This window comes from Polyodon spathula, chromosome 18 (assembly GCF_017654505.1).
Source record: "Polyodon spathula isolate WHYD16114869_AA chromosome 18, ASM1765450v1, whole genome shotgun sequence".
In the NCBI taxonomy this organism is placed as follows: Eukaryota; Metazoa; Chordata; class Actinopteri; order Acipenseriformes; family Polyodontidae; genus Polyodon; species Polyodon spathula.
This window is the reverse complement of record NC_054551.1, coordinates 15642213-15666484: the sequence shown is the minus strand read 5'-3', so window position 1 is coordinate 15666484 and position 24272 is coordinate 15642213. Positions and strand designations below refer to the sequence as shown.

General features: G+C 40.0%; 1 protein-coding gene across 1 annotated transcript in view; it reads left to right on the top strand.

The window, feature by feature from the left end:
• Positions 1–4303: 4303 nt before the first annotated feature.
• patj (PATJ crumbs cell polarity complex component) overlaps positions 4304–24272 on the top strand; it is a 250035-nt gene continuing 230066 nt past the window's right edge. Inside the window, exon 1 of the mRNA XM_041278026.1 lies at positions 4304–4421. The gene's annotated coding sequence lies outside the window, so the exon portion shown is untranslated. The remainder of the gene's footprint in view (positions 4422–24272) is intronic.

The window sequence follows — 24272 nt, the reverse complement described above, 5'->3', positions numbered from 1 at the left end:
GACTCTGGGGCCTTTCAGAACAGGTGTATATATACTGAGATCATGTGACACTTAGATTTCGCAAAGGTGGACTTTATTTAACTAATTATGTGACTTCTGAAGGTAATTGGTTGCACCAAATCTTATTTAGAGGCTTAATAGCAAAGGGGGTGAATACATATGCACGCACCACAATCTTTTTAATCAAGTTATTTTTTTCATTTCACTTCACCAATTTAGACTATTTTGTGTATGTCCATTACATGAAATCTAAATAAAAATCTATTTTAATTCTAGGTTGTAATGCAACCAAATAGGAAAAATGCCAAGGGGGGTCAATACTTTCGCAAGCCACTGTAGCTCCTAAGTGGCCAGCCGTGTAGACTTACACAGTGACATGCTCAGCCACACATTCCCAGTACGGGCACAAGTGGGGTATTTTTCAGATGTGGTGTCTGCCTTGTGGGTTCAACCCCATGACCTGTCCCATGGCAGTAATACTGCAGTTTTTGCAGGACCTGTTTGATGAGGGGAAAGGTCTGTCTGCCAGCTATTTCAGCTGTTTGAGTCAAAATTGACTCGGTCTTCCTTGGAGTTCACTTCCTGGCGGGACAGTTTTTGAAAGAGGTTCAATGGCTTCGGCTGCCTATGAAGGATATTGTTCCTTGAAGCATTCCAGTCCTTCTGTAATCTTGCCTTGTGACGGCTTTGGTACACTTACCCATGCGATAATAGTTACCATAGGCCTAATTCCCTGAAATAGAAATGTAACCATAAACCTTCAAGGTTGCTGCGTCCAAGATTGCAGCAGGCTTGAAGGAAAAATAATGCTCAGGTCTGTGCACACAGTCTTTTCATGTCCTTGGGGCCGGTCATGGCTGCATCACAGGCTTTGCAAGTAGCTTTGATATACAGGGTGATATGGTGCATTGATGTGTTAACTTACTTTCAATTCTGTTCTTATTGAGGTTTCAGTCTTTAAGAGGTAAATACCCATGCGGTAATGGTTACATTTCTATTTCAGGGAACCAAGGTTATGATAATAACCTAATGTTCACCGGCAACAAACTCCTCCTCCCCAGTTGTATTGCTTTACTAGAAAAAAGGAGAACATTTGCTCAATGTATTGTATTGCTGATGTATTGCTCAATATTTTTTTAAAGAGGTGATGATAAACTATTCTGGGATACCAAATATTTAGTAAGTAAAGGATCTGAGTGAGAAAAAAATGGGCAATTCAATCCCCACCCCTAGTTATTTTGTAAATCTCTTGTTTCCATAATTTCTGTTGGTACTGTAGGTCTCAAATGTGCAGTTTTGAAAGAACCACATGTTAAAGCAATCCCGTAAATGTCTTTTTATGCATTGTATCTGTTAAAGAAAGTTCTCTGCTCCATACCTTAGTCTCAGTATACTTGTCAGCGATGCACTTCCTGGGTTAATCCCAGCAGTTTCTTCTGGATCAAAGCATATTACTGTCTCAAGGCATGTCAGTCAAGAAGGAAAGAAGCTGCTTGGTTAATGACTGGAAAGAAGCCATTGAAGGGGTGGGGCAACACTAACTGAAAGCATGGCATACAAAATAAAACAGTTTACATTTTGTTTTTTTAAACTGAGGATTTGTGAAGTAATGAATGAAGTGCACAACAGGTAAGATTAATTGAATCATTTTGTTAGTTACAGTCATATTGAGATCTAGCCTCTATTTGTGGAGACTGTTACAAACACTATTAAACATTTTCAACGATCAACTAGCTGGAGTTCCCTGTCAGTAAAGTTATCCTAGCACCACACTATAGATCAACTTTATGTGCAGTCAGTAGTAAGACTGCTAAAGAACTCCTTGGTATGGGTACCAGTGATCTTAATTCAATTCTTCTTGTGCTCTCAAACATTTCTTATCTCAGTGTACAGCTGGTGCACAGTAGTGTTACATTCAGTGTCCCCCAACACACACTTTTTTTTGTTTTATTTAGCAGATACCTTTATCCAAGGCAACTTATAGATACTAGGGTGCATGAACTATACATCAGCTGGAGAGTCACTTACACCAACGTCTCACCTGAAAGACAGAGCACAAGGAGGTTAAGTGACTAGCACAGGGTCACAGAATGAGTCAGTGGCTGAGCCTGGATTTGAACCAGGGACTTCCTGGTTGCTAGCCCTGTTTTTTAACCACTGGACCACACCTCTTCCTGTGTCACTCTGCCCCCCCCCGTGGATGGAATGAAACATAGCATTAAGAAAAACCACATAGAACACATTACAGGCTATACCATTGATTGTTCAGAACCCTATCCAACTTGAGAAACCTGGTTACAGCAAACCAACAATTTAATGATGGCCTAAAATGACACTTGGTATGCAATCATTACTCTGCATAGCATTTCTCCATGGTCTGTACTCTCAATAGCATTTATCCATGGTCTGTGCCCCTTGTTTTCCAGGTAAACGGTGTGCAGATGTATGGGAAGTCCCGTCGTGAAGCTGTATCATTCCTGAAGGAGGTCCCCCCTCCTTTCACTCTAGTGTGCTGCCGGCAGCAGAATCAAGAGGACAGAGAGTCTGTGTTGGACCAGCCTTCTGTTAGTATATTAATTTATTTATCAGTTAACTGTTAAACCGTTTAACCTATTGCATCCCTAGCAGTGCTATTGTGAACATACTGTTCGAGTTGTTCGTGGTGAAAGTGACATCTATTTATTGCTGTGACAGGGCAGTAGTACAATGTTTGTTACCTACTGTACACACTACTTTGTACTGAAAACATGACTCCTCCTTCGCTAACTATCAGTCTATATTCACTAACATGAATGCAGCAGCCTATTCATACAGTAGTGTTGTTTTTAATGCCTGTTCATTTCTCTCTCTGGTAGTTAGCAGTGCCGAGGCTTCCCTCACCGGGGAAGACGGAACAAATTGAGTTGTGGTCTCTTTCGGTTTTCCACCCCCACGTATTTAAAGACAGTGAAGTGGGAGATGCATGGTTTAGTTTCTTTCAGTGAACCAAACGTTTTTATTAGTGCCCTCTTTTACACATTGGTCTGGTTTATTGGTTTATGTCTGTGTTTATATCAGTTAGGAAGGGCCCCCCAGAGTTCTAAGTGTGAGCTGTGGAGAGACTGGGGATGTAGTGAGGAGAGGAGAGACTGGAGGATATACTGAGGAGAGGGGTTTAGTGACGGGGATGTTAGATTCATATAAGCTTCATTAATGGGGGTATTGAGTAGATGAAAGCAGAGGAGAGTGTTGGGGATGTAATGAGTAGAGAAGTGGGGTGACTAGAGGATGTAATGAGAGGAGTGGAGAGACGAGGATGTGATGAGGGGAGGAGTGGAGAGACTGGAGGATGTAGTGAGAGGAGTGGAGAGACTGGAGGAGGAGAAGAGTGGAGAGACGATGTAATAAGGAGTGGTGATACAAGCATGTGGTCAGGAGAGACTGGAGGATGCGATGGAGTGGAGAGACTGGAGGATGTAAGGGAGAGGAGAGTGGGCATGTAATAAGGAGAGGAGAAGAGACTGGAGGATGTAATGGAGATGAGGAGAGGAGAGACTGGAGGATGTAATCAGGAGAAGTGGAGAGACGGGGATGTAATGAGCAGAGGAATGAAGAGACTGGAGAATGTAATGAGAGGAGAGACTAGAGGATGTAATGAGAGGAGTGGAGAGACTGGAGGATGTATTGAGGAGAGAAGGGGATGTAATGAGGAGAGGAGTAGAGAGACTGGAGGATGTAATGGAGAGGAGAGACGGGGATGTACCGAGGAGAAGATTGGAGAGACTGGAGGATGTTAGATTCACATAAGCTTCATTAATGGGGATATTGAGGAGAGGAGTCCTACTATTGTTTTACAGTCATTCTAAATGGTTCTTATTGAAACTACTCAGATAGTTTTTATTTTATTTATTGTCTTTATATAATTGTTTTGGCAAGTCAGTGTGAAAGTGCTTTAACCCAAGTTCAGGAGCTGCTATTTAGTTTTAGTTGTCTGCCACAACGTATCTTTATAGAAGTAAGATCCAGTGCCTATTTAAAGCTACTTAGTCTTTGCGCGTTTACAGATATGCAAAGATATTACATAGTGTTGTGAGCCTATTTATCTTACTTGTGAAATATTTCTAACAGTTGAACTACACTGAAAAATGTACCAAATTCATTCATACAGTACAACATATATTTAAAAAAACTCCTGAGAATGGGCCTATAGGTTCCAAGCATTGAACAGTTCTGTACAGCACCTCTAATCATGTGCTTCTCTTTGCCAGGTGGATGGAATCCCACAGGAGGAGGAGATGAAAGAGGAGGAGGAGGAGAAGGAGGAGGTGGAGGAGGAGGAGGAGGGAGAGGGTGGGGAGCTGGCTCTCTGGTCACCGGAGGTCAAGGTGGTGAAACTGGAAAAGGGCTCTCAAAGCCTGGGCTTCAGCATTCTCGATTATCAGGTACTCTTCCAGCATGACTTACATTTTACCAATAATGTCACCCTCCACTTACTACCACCCCAATAAAATGTCCTACCCAGAATATAAATGGAGTCATTGAGGAAAGGTTGCTTATATCACTTTGGTTATTATTAAACTCTGGTCAGTATGAATCACATTGAACTGATTTCCAACACTGCGATGTGTATGTGTAACAGGAAGGAAGCTGGGTGTGATTCCACGCACACTGCAAGCTGGGTGTGATTCCACGCACACTGCAAGCTGGGTGTGATTCCATGCACTGTGCAAGCTGGGTGTGATTCCACGCGCACTGCAAGCTGGGTGTGATACCACACGCACTGCAAGCTGGGTGTGATTCCACTGCAAGCTGGGTGTGATTCCACGCACACTGCAAGCTGGGTGTGATTCCACGCACACTGCAAGCTGGGTGTGATTCCACGCACTGGGTGTGATACCACAGCTGTACGCAGCTGGGTGTGATTCCACGCGCACTGCAAGCTGGGTGTGATTCCACGCACTGTGCAAGCTGGGTGTGATTCCACGCACACTGCAAGCTGGGTGTGATTCCACGCACTGTGCAAGCTGGGTGTGATTCCACGCACTGCAAACTAGGTATGATTCCATGCACTGCAAACTGTGTGTGTTTCCATGCATACTGCAAGCATATACCTTAACCACTATGCAACAGAGCCGGACTTAACTGCAGTTGTGGTTTTAGAGCTTTTAACTTCATCTCGTCAAAGGGAGAGAATCCATAATAAGAGCATCACTCAACACTGCCCGTTACATACAGCTTTCTTGTGTTTTTAATGATTGCAGTGTGTTTTACATGTTCATTGTAATCAATGAACCATGTTATTAATGAACCATGCAATATCCAGTGCTGTATTTGAACACAGAAGAATATATTTATTGTTTTAATGCTTTTTTGCCAGATTATTAGTAAACTCCTGACAGTCAACTCCTTATTGTCACCATTTATGTTCAGTCCTGTTTGAAGTCATATTAAAAGGCTTGTATTTCAAGTCCAAGTTGTAGAGCTTGCAGTAGACTCTTTAAGGGTAGTTGCATTTGTTACAGAACACCCCTTAAACGTTGTGTTGTGTTGCTTATCTTTGCTATTTCTTGTGTTGTCCGTATTGATAAACCAGAATTATCTTTTTAAACAGAAATCGGATAATGATCAGTTACCTAATTCTCTGTGAGATCACTCAGGCACGGAGAGAATTCAGATAGCTTGTCTCGGTCTCACTCTCAAGTGCCTGTAGTGTGTGTGAAATTGGACTTTGTAAAGGGTGGTTCCTCTGTGCTTATCTGAACACAAATTCATTTCTTGGCATGAGTTATGATGTCATTCCAGACACACAACATATGCAAGGTCACAATGTACCCCAGTTTCTTGTCCCTGCGCACCAGGCTGGTTGAGTAAAATCAAGAGTAAGATAACCTGTTCCTACAGTGTATTTACATAGCCTTTGGTTATCTTTACAGGTAAATCTGCTGGGGAATGAAACCGACCACATATAACACTTACCAGTGCTTGTGTACTGATCCTGTAACCCTTTCAAACTTGATCAGACTACTTATAGTTTACAGGGAATGAAACAAAACTATCTCAATTAAAAAAAAAAACACACAAAATGGAACATGTCATTTGCATCAAAGAGAAGCAGCAAGTAATTCACTTCCTGAATAAGATGCTGCACTCCTTCTGGAGATCCAATCCAACCCCTCTGATTGCCTCCCAAGTCTCTGCATGTACTGTGCCATTCACTTATTATTTATGCACTAGCCCAAAGAAACGCAATGCATTGTTGTTACTAAGGGAAGCTGGGTCATACTGTGTTCTGTCAAAGTTAAAATGATACTTAACCACCCTTTTACTTGCATAGCATTTTTGCGTAGAATTTTCTCCTGTGGATGAGAGTGCAGTGTGTGACATTTCCTTCACAAGGTTTTCCCTGAAATTGTTACTGATAAATGTGGAGTGTAGGGAGCGGAGTGTGTCTGAGCACAGCATCCTCTTTCTGATATGTGAGCCGATGCAATCCCAGAGCCACTGCACAGCATCCTCTATCTGATATGTGAGCCGCTGCACAGCATCCTCTTTGTGACGTGTCTGAGCAGATGTGCAGCATCCTCTTTCTGATGTGTCTGAGCAGATGCACAGCATCTGCAGAACCCTCTTCTGATCACATTGAAGTTATCTATTGTAAGAATTAGTTATTTCATCTTGGTTTGTACTTTGTTTAAACAGTAAGTAGCTACCTGTTAAAAACAAGACTGACTACAAAAATCATAAACAGGTCAAGGGATAGTAATAATAAAAAAAATGATAAATTAATTTCAAATACTGTTTAACTGTGTGAAGGTGGTTTCACTTGATTTCAAGAGCTGCTCTTCATTTCTAGTTGTCTGCCATATATGCACTCCCTCTGAACCAGCTTCCTGTTTTTAACCTTGCAATACCTTTTTTTAGAGACTAGGGATACCAAGTGATATCCTTTAATCTTTAAAGTCCAGCATTAGAGAGGAAAATGTTTTTTATGAAAGCAAAAATATCTTTACCATAAGAGCAGTTCTATCTAGCTTCCGCTTTGTAACGTGCCTTGGGACCCCAGGCAAAAGGTTGCACAAACTAGTGTTTAATTTCAGAAAAACTAGCTTTGAAGGAATGAGGCAAGAACTGAGAGAAATCGACTGGGCAGGAAAATTGGAGGATGTGACCACTGAACATAATACTAACATATTCTTCAAATGGTATAAAAGAGCTGTGAAAGAGGAGGTTTGAGTATTAAGGGATGAATAGAATCCTAACACGTTCTTCCAATAAAAGTAAAAGAACTGTGAAAGAGAAGTGTAACCAGGATGGCTGGTGGTGATGTCAGAACAGGAAGACAGTGGACCCAGGCAAAATTGCTTCGGTAATGAAAGCGCTGTTGTGCTGGTTTATTATAAATAAACAGTGTAAACAAAATGAAACACTTTCACAAAACAGCTCACCGAGCAAAATAATGATATACACAAAAATAACTCTCAAACACAAAACACTGACACTCAACAAGTATCATGCTGGTGCTTCCAGCACAAACAGCAATTGTTATTATTTTTACCTCCTCTCTACTCCCATTCTCCACTCTGAACACTCAACCCTGAGTGAGTGACTCATGCATCCTTAAATACATCTGTGCCAGGATTCAATTACTAATTAATCATAAATTTGAATCCTAGCATGTGAACTGATATGTGCAATCTCCGTGCCTAAATACAGCTATATATTTTAAATCGGCTATGATAACCCACACTCCGTGCACCAATACATACACACCGCATACATCATAATACCAAACACAGGGGCAGGGCACCCCACCACAGGAGGTTAAGGTATTAAGGTATGGATATGATAACAAGGTTTAGAATAGGATTTATACAAGGGTGCTTCAGGAAACAAGGGTAGAAATAAGTAGACCACTGGCTACTATCATGAATAGTTCAATAGAAACAGACAAGGTCTCCAAAGACTGGAAGCTTGTAAATGTTGTGCAATTATTTAAAAGGGGATAGGACAGACCCAGGTAATTATAGACCTATTAGTGTAATTTCTGTAACATGCAAAACGATGAAAGCAGTATTAAGAGGTAAACTTCAAGACTATTTATATAATATTATAGAGGATATTTTGAGGATGTTAGTTGCAGCAAACGTAGACGATGGCGACCCTTATAATTTATCTAGATTTTCAAAAATCCTTAACAAAGTCCCACATGAAAGACATGCTTCATTTCAAACCAGCAGGAATACAGGGGAGGACATGTGACTGGATACAGAACTGGTTAAAAACAGAAAGCAGAGTGTAATATTAAGAGGTGTTAAAGTCAGATCGGGGTGATATACTTAGGGAGGTACTACAACTGTCTGAACTGGGTTTAAAGGGTACATAAGGACCCTATTAACACTACTTGTGGAAGTAATGTGTGCAGCCTGCTCTGAAGTAATCAAATTTAACCAACATGCTATAAATCCCATCGACAGTGCGACAATTTACCCATCACAGCCCACCAGAGGTGGTAATTAACATCCGGTACACACTCCAATCAGTTTTTAAATTTTCAAATTGCTTCCCGCCCACCTCTCCTTCATATTCCAGTGTGTTGTTTATATGTACATCGAGCGACGTTTGCTACTCAGTGAGTGCAGTAAGTTGCATTATAAATTGATAGATTAATTTGCTACACGAGGTAATGGTTGTGGGACCAGCATGATTTGTATTTACTGGATTCAAGCAGGTTTTGTCAAACAAAACTCTTAAAACCTACAAAATTGAGATGCCATTTATCTAGAAAACGAAAGGAACTGGAATTTTGCCATCAGCAACTTTCAATGTGCAAAATGACAACATTCCTTCCTGACCTGGTAGTGAAAATTCAAGCTCAGGACTCTCATTAAGTTAGATGCCTTAGATAAATACTTTATTTTCTACATGTACTTATACATATACACTTAAAAATTAGTTTTGAAATACTATTGTGAAAAAAAATACATGGCAAGAAAATTCCAAACACCAAGGTTGTCCCTACATTGAAAAAGGTTGGGAACCACTGCCCTAGTTAGATCCCACCTAGAATACTGTGTGCAGTTCTGGTCACCTTGCTACACAAAAGACTGGAGAAGGTACAGAGAAAAGCAACTAAGCTGATCCCATGACTTAATGAAATGAGAGGTTAAAAAAAGAAAGATAGAATCCTAATGAGACTACTGCAAATTTATCACACAGAGAAGAACAAGACGGCATGAGTAGCCTTTTCTCATTCCCAAACTTTTCTTATGTTCTGCTGGCAATACACAGCTGTGAACTAGATGGCTCTAGGGTTTTCTGATATAAAGACACTTTGGTAGATCTCTCTTCCGTTACATATGGCAGGCAACTAGAATTGAAGAGCAGCTCCTGAACTGAAAAGAAAACCAGAACAAAAAGTAACTTTAAGCTACTTACTCTTTTAATGGTAACAAAGATGAAAAAATACCCAGATGTCCTCCAGTTTTGTAACCTAGGTTACAGTGTGTAGCCAGTTAAGGTCAGTGTGTTATAGCTTGTATGTTTCCTGGAAAGGACAGGGAGCAGGTGTAAACTTTGATCTGTCAGGCACCATTATCCTAATAGGAGCTGACACAGGGAGGTTTAAAACCTAATTCATATGGATGGGCCTTGTTTCCTCCAGTCCAAGAAGCCTCTGTTCCAGGAGCAGCAGGGAGGATGCTGTGAATGAAGCCACAGGTAGGAGGCGCTCAGAGGGGGAGAAGCAGCTTGTTTTCCACCTTGAGATTAGCCTGGGAATGCAGGGAAACAGGACCAGGGCTTTGTAAAATCCTCCAAGTTGTATCATGTTCAAGCAGTACAGCTGTTTATGTCAAGCCCTAAAACAGAATGACTCCAGGAATCCTGCTTTGCACTTCTGTTATCTGTAGCATGATCATGTTTTATGGTCTCGTGTAGTTTTGAAAGGAACACATATGTTTTCATTTTAAAATATTTGGAACTACTTTAGGTTAAAGAACATTCTCAGTTTCCATGCCTTATTCTTAGGAAATATCACTTCCTAAGTTCCTGCACCTCAAAGTTGGCATGCCAACTAATAGGAATTTCTTCTACCTGGGTGTTAGCCATTTGCCTTACAGACATCAAGCATTGGATGCCACAGACTTTTCTGATGTTGAATTCAGATGAAACAGAGTTTATGCTAGTGTGATCACAGAACCAACTAAAAGGAAATGTGGGATTACATGAGCTCGACCCTCGCAGTCCATCATCACAGCTTAAACTGGAAATTAAGAGTTTGAGGAGTTATCTTTGATCCTGATCTGTCATTTGAGACTCATTTTAGGGAAGTTACTAAAGTATATTTTTACCATTTAAGATATGTAGCCAAACTTAGACCAATTATTTCCATATCTATGTCGAGAGACTAATGCATGCCTTTGGTTCATTTAGAATTGATTATTGTAATGCGCTTTTTCTGGTGTCCCAGAACATGTGGTATCCCGCTTGTAGCTTCTTCAGAATACCAGCGCTAGTGAACGTATTACCCCTGTTTTGGCCTCTTTACACTGGCTCCGAATGGATTAGCACCTAGTTATTTGCAGGAGTTACTGACCCCATATCTTTCAAACCGCACTCTGAGATCACAGGATGGGGTGCTGATGGTTATTTTTAGGATCAACAAAAGCAGCACGGGAGGTAGGGATTGTTCTAAATTACGGAATGCTCTGCCTTTGTTTGTCAGGGAAGCTGAGACCATTCGAGTTTTCACGTCAAGACTAAAAACGTACTTTTATAAAATGTGTTTCTTAGTGGGTTTTAATGTAACTTTAAAATTGCTGCTTTTGTATTATTATGTGTATACTGTTATTTAAATGGTCGAACTCTGGCAGTTGTATGTGTGACATGTTATATATACAAATGTATTGAGGTTTGTACTGTACAGTGCTTTGCGATACTTTTGTATAAAAGGCTCTACATAAGTGCAAATAAATGACATTTTACAACAAGCCAAGCAGCTTTAAAATGCAGTGCATGAACAGCAAGGTGCTGAGACGGGGTTTTTTTTAAAATGCAGTGCACGAACAGCAAGGTGCTGAGACAGGGTTTTTTTTTTTAAATGCAGTGCACAAACAGCAAGGTGCTGAGACGGGGTTTTTTTTAAAATGCAGTGCACAAACAGCAATGTGCTGAGACAGGGTTTTTTTTAAAATGCAGTGCACGAACAGCAAGGTGCTGAGACAGGGTTTTTTTTTTTAAATGCAGTGCACAAACAGCAAGGTGCTGAGACAGGGTTTTTTTTAAAATGCAGTGCACAAACAGCAATGTGCTGAGACAGGGTTTTTTTTAAAATGCAGTGCACGAACAGCAAGGTGCTGAGACAGGGTTTTTTTTTTTAAATGCAGTGCACAAACAGCAAGGTGCTGAGACAGGGTTTTTTTTAAAATGCAGTGCACGAACAGCAAGGTGCTGAGACAGGGTTCTTTTTAAAATGCAGTGTACGAACAGCACGGTGCTGAGTCTGTTCTTTTTTTATTTTTATTTCAAATTAGGGGAAAAAAAAAAAAAATTGGTCACTAAATTAAAAAAAAAAGTTAAATCTAAAAATACATTTGACCACCCTATTATAATCTGGGATGTTGTTATATTATTTCATCATACATTATGTACATACATCCCATTTTAAATGTGTTCTCACTGTCATCATAACATTGCAGACAGTACCAGACCAGCCATTCGTTTTTCTGACTGCTGATCGGGGATCCGTTCCACCCTCGTCACCACATTTATTTTCCCCATTTGCTTTTCTTTCCTGTGCTTTGTTCAAATATTTATACATGCCCCTTCCCAGATCAATTTTTTCCTACATAACTTTGCATTAAGCTTAAAGAGGTCAAAAGGTAACCCTAGAAACCGTCAGTGCCTAGCAACAGCTTCTTTATTCTGCTGTAGTGGTGCAGTATTGAACACTGAAGAGTTTTCATTTAAAAAAATGAGTTAAAATGCAACTACATTTTCAAGACCTGTATGCCACTTTGTGTAGGGTTAATCCAAGTAGCTCTTTTGCATCTCTTTTGAAAAGGTATTCTGTTTGTGTGAAAGAAAACAGTTAAGTTGTTTTTTGCAATAATCTCTAATGTTTTGATTATTTTGTATGTAAAACTAATGCAGTGTAAAAGTACAACAGTATGCATTTGCCCCTAAATACCCTGCGCAACTTTCTACTACCCTGCACAACCTTCCAAAAAACACCCTGTGCAACCTTCCACAAAACACCCTGTGCAACCTTCCACAAAACACCCTGCGCAAATTTATACTACTCTGCAGAACTTTGCAAAAATATGATTTAAAAAAATAAATAAATAAAATCCTGCAATTCTTGCCAAATATTTCTGCAAGTTTCTGTTGGTCCTGCATGTAACCAGCCACCTTCCTCAGCACATTGTGGTACTGTCCTTGCATTGAAGTAGTGCCCTATTGACAGTGTTATGGCAGATGTTTTCTTACGCAAATGAAATTACAGTGGAACTCACCTATAAAGTGCCTGGGATATAATGTACACCCACATATAACCTACCTAATCCATGGAACTACGACCCAAACAAGCGATTTACTGTACTATTTAAAACGTACTCTTGAGTACTGATGTTACGCCCTGCTATCTATTCCCTGATACGTATCATAGGTTTTTATTACATACCATCAACCCACTCTCAAGCAAAACCCTCCAAAATGTTATATTCATTCAGAAATTTCATGATAAACCATAAATACTGAAACAACTAACTTAAAAATAGTTCATCTGTCAATCACATTTCGACTGACAGATTACAAAATGGGTCTGCAGAAACCTTAAGGGTATTATGTTAATTTTAAAGTATTTTGTATGGGTAACATAATCTCGACTGTGTGGCCAGATCGAAATAGGGAGCTCAGAACCGAAAATGCCAGTGTCACAAACATGACGCAGCGGTGAAGTTGCAAACCGAGTCCCGCTCTGTCCCACCCATAAGCAGTGTTTAATATAAGCAGCTGTGATTTAAATCTACCCCTGTGTTGGGATAGTACTAAGAGATCTCATTCATCAGTCTCTGAAAAAAAAGCTCTGTTGTCTGTGCAATTTCAAAAGGGTGGAAGCAGTCAGGTTTCTGTGCAGAACCTGGATATCACAACTTTAAAACTGATTTATTTAATAGGGTACTTTTGTCTTAGTACTGTACTGTATATAAGTTACTTGAAACAAATAATAATTTATTATTTTTAACTTCAAAATACATTTCTGCAAAATGTTCTAAATTCAGCGAATATGTGTTGCTATTTCTAAAAATAGACCACTTTTCCCCATATGCACTGAAATAAAGGAATTTTTGTATAGAACATACCTTGTTTATAAAGTACCTTTGCTCTGGGTCAAATGTGGCACGCTATGTCAGAGTTTGACTGTAGTGTGCTTGAAATGCAGTTTTGGGTAAGTGGTTGTAATTTGGTGAAGGCACTGAACTCTAAGGGGAAAAGGTTTGAAACAAGCACATACCAGACCCAAGTTGCCTCAGGATAATCAGATAGCTGATGGAAGTGCTAGCTTTGTCATTCTCTTGTGTAAACTTTCCTTGGCCACAGAAGGAGAAAGGCTGCAGAACTTTCCCTGAAAGTCTGCTGTGCTTTGGCCTGTAAAAGGACTTTTGGCTTCGATCTGCTGATCCCTAATGGACGCCTCATTTGTAATCCTAGCACTATGTGTGAATGCTGTGTCTCCTCACAGACACAAATAACCAGCATCACTAAAACAAAGCTAAGAAGTTTCTTCCACCCTAACCCTTTTTTAATTCCTTTGTAATTTAAATCGTAGCTCATTCATCACAGCACAGTAAAACCAAAGGAAAACGAACAAACCTTGGAAATCGCACTGCAATTTATCATCAAGAACTGATTCAACTTGAAAGGTATCAGTTTCTGCTGAAACCGGCTATAATCGTGATGGATTTTAAACAGCTGAGTAGTGATTGTGGGAGTGGTAATGGAGGGATTTTGTTAAATGTAAGGCCAACTTTTTTTCTTGTTGTTCTTGACTTGAACAAAAATTGATGGTGACAGGGACTTGTTGATGCAGAACTCTGATGTTTCTGAGCTTCAGCTGCAAGATGTTAAGTGTTATTGGTGTCACTTCAGTATAGTCAATGCTATGGTAACTGCCTGTGAGAAGAGAGCCAGTGGACATTATCATCCGGATATGGAGGCGTTAGACAAAGAAACACCTGCCACAACATTGTCAATCTGGTGCGGGCAACTAATGTGACAGTCCCTCATTTATTACTGCCTTCTGATTTTGGATGGAAATCCCAAGGCCTATATTAATGTCACCGCATGGTTTTCCAGTGATAAATTGTAATGCTTTTAAAACACTGTTCAAAACCTTTTGGAGCGAGGGCTTTTAGTTCTCAAGCTCCTTCACTTTGCAACTCAATTCAAGCTTCTAATTGGAATGCTAGATCAATCTGCATATTTAAATCAAAGATTGGTACATATTTTTTTTTTTTAACTTGGGTTTATTAGCAGGCCATTTTAGAGCTCTTTGTAGTCTGTTATGTTTTTGTAAAGTGCCACATCATACTTTTTCATACAGGATGCTATATAAGGCTGTGTTCACACCGGGTTAGTTTAGAGGGTTTGGTTCACACATGGTACAGTTTGGTGTGAAGTCATCTTGAGAAACCGACTGCACCGAGTCCACCTTAAGAGGTGGTCTCAGTCCGTCAAACCTCAATGTGAACAGCTGCTGGAATTGTTTGGGTGTGCTCAGCAAGTTAATAGCAGAGTCATTTATTAGGTTGTGTTAGCACAATTTAAAAATAAAAAAACAACTGTTTTATGGATTATTTGTTTAATCATTGTGATTATATTGATCACATGTTTAAATGGTAATACTAATAGCTTATCTATTTGTAATCTGTTTTTTTGTACATTGTAACGTTTTAAAATAACATTATAAAGAAAATAATGAGTAGTTGTGATCTGCCATAAACACACCAGAGAGTTTATTTTTAAGCTATTATTGTTTTATTGTATAGTATTATTTTAATGGCTTCAGAGTTGCTACAATGTCAGTGAATAAAACATCTTAGATTTTCACTTTCCAAATCTAACCCTAAACTACATAGCTCTCATAGAGCTGAACTGGACAAAACTCTCAAAAATAGTCAAATATATATCGCAGAGGAGAATTGCGTAACTGAATACTGCACTATTCTCCTACTGCGTGTCATTCAACACATGTATTAATTAAATAAGCAAAGTGCTCGCCCCATTCCTCTGCTTTCTTCCATGGCAGTATTTAAGAATCTTAAACATGCTATTAAAACTGGAGCAATACTTAAATACAGAAGCTGCCGTCTTTCAAAATCCCTAGTAGGCAATTGTAAACATCCGGTTCACAGACCATATGAACGAGCTGAGTGCACTTGCAAACTACGTTGTAAACACAAACAACTCAAGAACAAAAACCAAGCTCACATTCAAACAAAGTCAGTCCCATTACTCGCAGATAAGTCTGAACAAGTAAACACATGTATACATTGGTTCAAACTAAACTAACCAGATGGAGTCTATTTGAAACAGACCCAGTGTGAATACAGCCTAAAAGAAATGTGTATGCTCTGTCAAAATTGTATTCACTGCAACTGAGTTTTAAGTGTTGGATGACAGAATACACATTGTGCCATTTGCATAATAAATTAGTCACAGCTGGAGGGAAGTAAATTGTGTAATAATTTGAACGGGACTCCATTTGCCAATTCTTAAACCCGTCATCTGTGTTTTTCGTTTGTTTTTGTGGAAAGCCTTTCGTTATGTGGCGTGCCAGTGTTGTGTAAGGACCACAGTGTCCTCTTAGGCTATTTAATGAGCAGTTAGAGTGAGGTTCTGCCAACCTAAAACTTGCTATACTGTGAACATCTTGCCATTGTATTCTAATTGGATTTATTGAAAACACCGGCTGGGTTGAGATCTACGACTCTTTAGACCATAGACACAGGGCATATATCTTAATCTGAAATTGCTTGTACCTGCAACTAGGGAGAGCAGAAATATTGCATCTCCCTGGGAGTTTGTTGAAGTAAAAGCAGGGCTGCATGATGTGCAGGGTGAGTCTACAGTTAGGGGTAGACTTCTGGCTGTGCGAAGCTGCCTGTTTTTGCAGGGGATTCGACGGGGAGCAATGCACTGGCTCTGGTGCTCCTGCGGGCTAGGAGGCAAAATCGTCAGAAATTATTTCTCTTCATCGTGCTACAGTGGAACGCACTGGCCAGGCACCTGGTGAGCTCATCCGGACATATGCAGAGCTGATCTTTGTCCTCCAGAGACAGGTAGCTCACCACCATCCTGTCTCCAGCTCCTGGGATTGGAGGATGACTACTGCTATTCAATTCTCCTGAGCAGATGCAGGGAATATATGTAATGACAAAGACAGCACTGCAGTCATTTCCAGTGAATTAATTGTTATTTATAAATCTCTGTGTTAAAAGGCTGCAGTGCTGCTTTAACTAGCTCTCTTGCATTAGCCCTGCACGTTCATTTCTTGCTGACTATTATGGAAAGAAGCATGTGTTTTGTTTCACTCCAGTATTAAAGTAGGGGTTACTGATGGTAACACTGCAGTGACATAAAGTATTCGCTGCTGCAGCCTCATTCCCAAGTTTAAGTTGCAATAAAACAAGGTCCTAAACAGAATGAGTATTGTTTCCATGTGTAGAAGCATTTGTTTCCCACGGTGAATAAAAAGAGCATTTGTTTTGTGTGCTGCTAGTTGTTACCATGGCATTTCTGGTCTCGTGAAGATTTAACATTTAAAGGTCTTGACTAGAGTGAAAGAAACCATTTAAACTCCTGGCATTGCAGGTGTGAGCTGATGAGAGACTTTTTATAGAATAGATTCTATAATAGTAGACTATTCATGTCATTCATAACTATCATAGCACATACTTAATGTTTCACAGACCACGATTAATCTTGGACCACCTACTGTTGCCCTAGGTAAGTTAGTCAAACACTAGTGCTTATCGAGAGCAGTGTTATCAGTTTTTCTCATTAACCTTTCCTTGGTTTTATAGTTCCAGTATTGCTGACATTTTTTTTTTAAATTTAAAGATAAATATAAATTAAAGAGGGTTGCCTTATTTACAAATTGTTCTGCTAATAGATTGAGCAGGTTGTTGTTTTGAGGGAATGGTTTGTGATGACAATCTCTGACAAGTCTTATTGAAACAAACCTCGTAACAGCTAGGTCAGAAACTTTATAACAACTCTGTGGAGACTTAACACAGAGGGTATGGAATGATTTGCCTAGCCATGTTCATACTGAGTCATAGGGACACAGCACAGACAGGGAATGGAATAGGTTACCCATCCATGTTCATACTGAGAAACAGAGACACTTGAAGTCTCAACATTTGAGATAATCAGCTACTTGGAACCAGATTTAGCAGTATTATGCTGGTTGCAAAACCAACATAAGTAGTAATTGTTATATTCTGTAGTAATAGTTTTCACAACTCACATTTCATTCGGCCTGTGTACACGTCTCAGTGAAGCCAAAGCTGCAGGTCTTTTATATTAATTATCTTATTACCCCTCAGCCATAGTCTGCATGAGTTTAATAAGGATGCGTGACTGTCAGCTAATTCAGTAATTACTAGCTGACAGTCACGCATTCTCACGAGGTATTTAAAAAAATAACAAATAATATCAGATGGCACCTTACTCGTTCTGCCAAATGTAATATAAAATAATACAGCAAATACAAAACATAATTGCACAGGGGCGGGGAGTACCCCGTCACAGTAATAATGAAAAAAATATATAAATGTCATTCATGAAACACTATGTGCTTATATCCACTCATTTCCTGATATTTATGAATGTTGTAAAAACATAAATATTAAAACACATGAAACAGAATAAATGTTCTAATGTCATATATATGTTATAGTAATATAAGTCAAATACATTGGATTTACAATGTTTTTCTGTTTCTTTCTTATCTCTAAACAACTTCCTCTGATGTTTATCTTTCTGCATGCTGCTAAAACTTTCTCTGTCCTTTCAGAATGTAAATGCCCGTCTCGGTGACACACGAAAAAATGTAAATATCAGGGAGTGAAATTCAACCCCTCCCCTATGCAATGATTTGTGTTTACAACCTGTACAGCAAAGAATTGGGGCCCGGTAATTCAATACATTGAAGTACGTTTTTATCGTTTTATCGTTTAACAAAGAAGGGTGACATGAGTGAAGTCTTTAAAATCTTAAAAGGAGTTGACACAGTTAGCCCTAACCAGTATGTAGCAGAGAATCAATAAATAGAGGACGCAGTTGGAAATTAAGCGGAGAGAGAGAGAGAGAGAGAGAGAGAGAGAGAGAGAGAGAGAGAGAGAGAATGAGACTCTTCTAAGCTCAGAGAATGGTAAGTATATAGTATGGGTTACCTAGTCATGTTGTTGGTACTAAAAACAACCCTTGTACCCTTGGTTGTCTTGACACATTTTGAGATCAATCAGCTACTAGGAACTTGATGAACATAGCTATGCCTCCTTGCGTTGGTAAGTTTTCCTGTGTTCTTATGTTCAATGGTGGCTATGATGATTGGAATAATGGTAGAATGGTGCCACATGTGCAAGTTGTAGCATACTAATGGTAAACAGTAGTGTTGTGTTATTGCATTGTAGAGAGCACACCAGACGCCATGTCTTCCACAAATCTCAACTTTTTTTCTTTTCTCTGCCCCCTGGAAGTCCTTCCTCTCGGGTCATGTCTACATCATTAACAAGAGGGATTAACCCTTTAGTTGCCTACCAACACCCCCCCCCCCCCCTAAGGCCCTATTACCTCTAATTACCTTATTATTATTATTATTATTATTATTATTATTATTATTATTATTATTATTATGTATTTGTAGTAATTATTTTAACTAGAACACAATTAACAATCCATCAGAAATGAACTAAAGGCCAGGGTAGATTGCCTATACCTTAAGAGTCTGCTGAGGAGATTATTCTGCCCTATCTTTCAGTCAGCTCTCTAACTCTATTTGCATTAACATATTCCCTTTTTTTTCACAAGTCCATTCTTAGTGGAGCTCTTCAAATTCTCCCTGATATATGGACACAGTGTCTCTGGACTGGATCTGTGGACTCTCAGGAATAACTTGCAGATGTGATCGATTTCTGCGAAGGGTTCCCATTGCAGTATCAATTTCATAGGACCTGGGTGTAGCTGCTGGTCCTACAACTGTTCCTATTGCTTTTGTGTTTCTTATTCAAACTTTCTGCCCCGGTTCCATGTTTGGTAAGTCTTCTGTTGTAGTTTCTTACTTTATTTTCCTTCAACTTTCTGTCTTTCTCTCCGAATGTATTGAGGTCGGGCCACCTTGGCTTCAGCTGTTTTGACGGAACTGGTACTGATGTTCTTATCTTCCTTCCCATTAACAACTGAGCTGGTGATATCCCATATGTATTGGTGTGGAGTGGTATGCCATTCGTGCTTTGTGAGGATCTTTCTCTTTGTTCAGCAGTCTTTTAATTGATTTAACTGCTCTGTTGGCCTCACTATTGCTCTGGGGATAATTCCGCGAATTCAGATAATACGAACTGCGAACCGGTATCGGAAATCAAGGTCTCTGGGACACCATAGCTGGCAAAGATAGCTTTTAGTCTTTCTATGGTCTGTGAGGTTGTAGTTGCTGGCAGATTTGCAATTTCGATGTATCTGGAGAAGTAATCTATTACCACTAAGTAATTTCCGTTTCTCCAGTGAAATATGTCTGCAGCAACTCGTTGCCATGGTCTAGAATTTAGTTCACTCGTCATCGGTGGCTCTGGTCTGTGTTTCCTGTGCACAGATCTCGTATCTTTCCACTAATTCCCATATCTCTTTTGTTATTCCTGGCCACCAGATAGATTCTTGGGCTCTTGCGATGCATTTATTCATGCCCTGGTGTCCTTGGTGGATCCTTCCCAGACGTTCTTGTCTCATCTGCTGAGGAATTGCTGTTCCTGCCAGTATTGAAGATGATGTTCTGGAACTTCTCATCTGTTACTGGGCCAGCCTGTGTATCTTCTCAACTCCTTGCATGTACTATCACTATTTTAGCCTTCCCTTATTTGTTTTTGTTGCGGGTACATGTTGCATGATGTGGTCTATGTACACTTGGCATTCAGTTTCCATCCGTTTCTCTTCTGTTGACAACTTAGTTTACAATGGTGCTCTTGACAAGGTATCTGCCATTATTAGATTCTTTCCTGGCACATGCACTATGTTATACTTAAATCTAAGTGTCTCAATCTAAATCTGAGAATTTATGGTGGTAAGTTCTCCAAGGCTCTTGATCCTAGCAATGAGATCAACGGTTTATGATCAGTCCTGATCGTGAAGTCCAATCCTAGCAGGTGTGCACTCAGGCATTCACATGCCCAGTTCACTGCCAAGGCTTCTTTTCCAATCTGTGCGTACCTGGTTTCAGTATCAGTGGGGCTTCTGGAAATGAAGACAACTGGCCTCCTCTCCCCGTCTGGCTGAATTTGTGTCAAAACTCCACCCAGTCCGTAATAAAATGCACCCTTGTCTCTCCTTTTGGACTATACTGAGTCAGGATCGCTGGAGAGCTTAACTCTTTCTTTGTGTCTTGAAATGCTTTCTTTTGCTGTGCGTACCAAGTCCAGCTGCAATCACTTTGTAGCAGATCTCGAATAGGCTTTGTGAGCTCAGGTAGATGTGAAGAAAACTTTCCTACATAATTCACCATGCACATAAACCTGCGAACATCAGCTACATTTCTTGGTTCCGGCATTTCTAAGATCGCATTTCTAGGTATGCTTCTATTCCTTGTGCACTTAAACTGTGGCCTAGGAACTTAAGCTGCTTTACTGCAAATTGACACTTATCATTCAGAGTTAGTCCAACGTGCCTGATCTTTTCCATAGACTGTTCCTTCTATTCCAGCTATCAACTGTGATATTCTCTTTTGGAATTGTTCTGGCGCTGATGAGATTCCAAATGGAAGCGTATGGAAGCAATACCTTCCAAATGGTGTTTATAAATGTGGTTAGCGGTTGTTAGAGTCTTTGTGGAGCGGTACTTGCCAGAATCCTGCTGTGGTGTTGAGCTTCGTGAAGACTGTTGCTCCTTCTAACTGTGTCAACGTCTCATCGACGGCTGACAGTATATGTTGTTCTCTGCGGACATTCTGATTCAGTCTGGTTAGGTCTACACAAATTCTTATGTTGCCATTTGGTTTTGGAACCATCGCTATGCCTGCACACCATTCTGTTGGCTCTTCTATTCGTGTAATAACTCCCATTTGTTCCGTCCTTCCCAGTTCATCTTTTACTTTTTCCAGTAAAGGCAAAGGAACTCGTCTCTGCACAGAAAGAGCATATGGTGATGCTGATTCTTTCAGTTGTATTTTATATTCCCCCTGAAGTTTTCCCAATCCAGTAAACACTTCAGGGTAGCATTCTTTGAACTGTGTTTCTGCATCCTGGGTGAGCTGAATCTGCTTCAAAAGGTGCATCCTTTGTATTGCTGGCAATCCCAGTAATGGTGTTAGTAGTCCAGGCACCACAAACACATCTTGCTTAACCTTCTTCTCTCCTTTTTCCAAATTGGCTGTGAACTGCCCTTTAACCTGCAGCGGTGTATTATTTGGGCCACTGAGAGCTTTCTTTCGTCTTTGCAAGTCACCATCTTGCTGCCTGGAGTATAGGTTCTTTGGTTTGGCTGTTACAGCAGCTCCTGTATCTAACTTAAAGCACATGTGTTCTCCATTTATCTCCAGCCATTGTTTCCACACCTCTTTTTCTTCCTGAGTGTGTATAACATCCAGAAATGCTATTTGTTCTGTTTCTCCATTGTCTACTATTGTTTCCAGTCTTTTCACTGTCCTGCATACTGCTGCAAAAGGTCCCTTTTTTGTGGAATTTTCTACTTTCGACTGCTCTGGCTGGGCACACATTCCACTGATGTTGTGGGGTTTTGCCACATCTTCCACAGCCGCTCTTATTTTCTGTATTTTTCTCTTTGTCAGTTTTAATTGTGAATTTCTCAGGCCTGCCTCGCTGAATTTCTTGCTGAATGCAAGTGCATCTACATTCGTGCTATTTCCTTCTATTTTCTTTTTCTGGTGCAGTAGTGGTTGTTTTTTTATTCCTTCATGTTGTCTAACTTGAGCAGTTGTTTTAGCCAGTGTTAATTTTGAGTCTAGTTGCAACTTCACAGATAAACAGGAGTCTCTTATTCCTGCAACGATCTGATCTCTGATCATTTCTTCCAACAGCGGGCCAAATTTGCAATGCTCCGCCAGTCTGTGAACATCTGTTATAAAACGCTCCGCAGTCTCCCCCGACTCCTGGTGGCATTTGTTAAATTTTTCACGTTCGTATATTACATTATGTTTTCCAACAAAGTGCTCTTCAAACGCTTTTTTCACCTCTTCGTATTGTACTTTTTGCTGGTCGGTCAGCGGTAGAGTGCATAATATATCATCAGCTTTGTCGCCCATAGTGTACACTAGCGAGTTTACTTCGTATGCTTGGTCTTTTTCCACCAGGCCAGATGCTATTCTTAGTCTTTCAAAACAGCGAATCTACTGAGGCCACAAACTCGGATCAGAAAAGTTAAAACTGCCCGGTGGTGTAATAGAAGATATTTGATCCATATTTTTAATTCCACATGTTTCAACTTTATTCTCTTCTCTGCCCCCCGGAAGGCCTCCCTCTCGGGTCATATCTACATCATTAACAAGAGGGATTAACCCTTTAGTTGCCTACCAATACAAATAATTTTCCATTGTAGTTAAGGGTAATCCACTGCTATTATACTGATGTTGCAGGGGTGCTTTTCTGTAAGGGAGCACCTGCTACTTTTAGTGCTGTCTGAAACTGGCTTTGCATGGCGGCAATGAAGTAGTGGTGGAAAATGGTTTCAGGATTTGTTTTTCAGCCCTCAGTTTTTAGGCCAGTAGAGGTGAAGCATGAAACAACTGGAGAAACGTTTGCCCTCTGGTCGTTAATTTCCCATTTTCAACCTTGACACAATAGAGCCCAAAGATAAGAACAATTACAATAATAGTCTGTGCTGACATATGAAATGTGGAAATATACTGGCTTTGTTGTAAAGCAATGGGGATCCAGCGGGGAGCCCCTTAATGTTACCAGATAAAAGGTCTCTGTTGATACTTTGCAATGTAATGAAGGTATTTTCTTTAACCAGAAAAACTGTGGCATAGGGTTTTGTTGAGATAACATTAATAATGCCCGGGCAGACATGAAATACCAGTTTGTAGATTTATCCATGAGTAGATGCACATTATGGTATGTAAGGTCGCTGTGTGGACAATGCCATCTTTATAATAAGTTGGGTTAGTGCTAGCCTAGTTATGTCTACATACTGTATGTTAGTTACAAGTCCATTCCTGACATACAGAAGATTTGACTAAATGACAAGGTTTCAAGCTAAATGGAGAGTATACATTTACTAGCACAAAAAACTGTGGTGGCTGCATGAAAAACTTTCCAGTGAACTTAACCCGATTAATCCTTTCTTTAAACAATCACAAATTTAATTCAAATTCATTTCCCTCACCAAATAAGGATAACAAAAATTGGGATTGGATGCATGTCCTTACCTTCTTGACAGCACCAACAGCTTTTAAATCAGGTATTGAGAAATAGACAAAACAGTCCTCAATCTTCATTTTGCGTTATTGTATTTAAATATAGGGAGCTGTAGTTTATAATACGGCTCCTATACTTGACCATCCTAGTCTATTGCATACCATGGAGCCGTTGTATTCAGCTAGCAGACTGTATACCAGCCTGTGCCTAGAATGGTTCTTGGATTGTCTGGCATGGATTTGGAAGTGATGTGGCAGACCTAAAACACAGTATTTACTCTTACTATGATCTCTAAGGATTAGTCTGGTCTATGCAATAAATGTGTCTTTTTAAAACAGACAGTGCCACTTTAGCTGAGCTTCTCCAGCCCTGGATGTGTCTGCTGTAGCAGATCACCCCGCCTCTCAGTACCTAAATTAAACTGTCTTGTCTAGGTTGGACACCAAGTATATTAACATACACATAGCTCTGATGTACAGACAGAGAGATACATTTAGATATACCCACAATCTGATTCTCCCAATCGCTTATGATAAATAATGTTATTTCCAAGGTGGTTAGCACTGTACTCCCTTTGTGGTGGGGTAATTAGTACCAAACCATTTTAATAGTTCACACAGTTACTGTTGTTGGTAAAAGTGGTTGAAT